This window comes from Bison bison, unplaced genomic scaffold (genome assembly GCF_000754665.1).
Source record: "Bison bison bison isolate TAMUID 2011002044 unplaced genomic scaffold, Bison_UMD1.0 scf7180017862279, whole genome shotgun sequence".
Classification (NCBI taxonomy): domain Eukaryota; kingdom Metazoa; phylum Chordata; class Mammalia; order Artiodactyla; family Bovidae; genus Bison; species Bison bison.
Window position 1 is genome coordinate 190765 of NW_011492851.1, and position 1672 is coordinate 192436.

The following is a 1672-nucleotide window of genomic DNA, read 5'->3' on the forward strand; positions in this document are numbered from 1 at the left end:
GGCGCTGCAGGGGATGTGGGTTATGCAGACAGAGGGGACCCAGCCTTTGCAATGCTTCCCCAAGGTCAGAGGGTAAGGACGGAGCTGCCCACTTGAGTCACAATTGAGCAGCGTCGGGAAATAGCCTTCTCTCAAAATATAACTTAGGAATGTTGTTTGAACAGCCCTCGGACACCCGTCTATTTCACTCGTCATCTCTGCTTCTGGAAGCCCACTGCGTGCAAAGAGTGCATTCTGGTTGCTATCCTTCACCAATTTCCCAAGAGTTTCACGTGCACAAGACTCTTACTTAAGCAGGGACAGCCAGTGGATGCTCTCTAACTTCCCCAGGGGAGACCAGTGTAGACAGAGGCAGCTTTGGCGTAGAGCCGTGTGCCTGTGGTGTTGGTGGTCAGTCACTCAGCCGTGTTCGACTCTTTTCGAGCCTGTGCCTGCAGCACGCCAGGCCTCCCTGTCCATCACCAACTCCTGGAGTTTGCTCAGGCTCACGTCCATCGAGCCGGTAATGCCATCCAACCATCTCATCCTCTGTCGTCCCCTTGCCCTCCTGCCTTCAGTCTTTCCCAGCATCAGAGTCCTTTCCAATGAGTCGGTTCTTCACATCAGGTGGCCAAAGGATTGGAGCTTCAGCTTCAGCATCAGTCCTTCCAAGGAATATTCACAGTCGATTTCCTTTAGGATGGAGTGGTGGGATCTAGACGTGACTGTGAACTCTGGGAGACAGTGGAGGATGGAGGAGCCTGGAGCGCTGCAGTCCCTGGGGTGCAGAGAGCAGGACCCGACCTAGAGGCTGAACAGCCGCGACAACCTCCCCTTGCTGATAGAGTTAGCAGCCCAGCCTCAAGTGTTTCCCTGTCTGCCCCGTTCTCACCTGAGTTGAAGGCTGTCCCAGTGCCTGTTGGGTGGGGGGGGGGGGGGTGTGGTGGAGTGGGGGGGCTCATAAAACCGGGACCGTTGCTGGTTCTCTTCCGTGTGAGACAGGATGGTTTGGGGCTGAGCAGGGGGCACAGGGTGGGGCTGGGGATGGTGATCCGGGCGCTGAAGCATCATCGTTCTCACTGACTGACTTTATGGTGAGCAAGTGCTGTAAAATGAGTCATTAAATAAGATCTCATGGATAAAACGCTGCGCTCATTTCGTTTCTCCTACTGCAATTCAGGGTAGCTTTCATTTGAAGAGGGGTGCTCAGCACTCCCCGGGCAGGAATCAGAGTCAGGGAGGACCATCTTCAGGGACATCAGGAGACAGGCCCAGAGCCCAGGACATGGGTAGGTGGCCAAGGACAGGATGTGGTCCCTTCCCCAGGGCAGCCAAAGCCCCAGAGGAGATGGAACCAATCACAGAAGACCCCCAGGGAGCAGAGGGAGAGACAGGAGCCACAGAGACTGAGCGTTCCTGAGATAAGCAGCTGCTGCGGCCAGTGCCCAGAGCGGGGCGGGGCGCAGCCTCGACCCTCGGAGTCTGGGAATGAGGTCCCCAGGAGTGAGGGACAGGCCCCCTCGCCTGCGGGGCGACCTCCAGTTGGCTCTAACAAGGGCCCCCGGACTCAAAGAAGGAGGTTGGCACTACCCCCGAGCCGTCATGTGAGTGACTCGCTTCCTGGAGCAAAGTGACCCTAACTGTGTGGGGAGTGGGGTGTGCAGCCCAGGGTGGGGGGTGGGGGGTGCAGCCC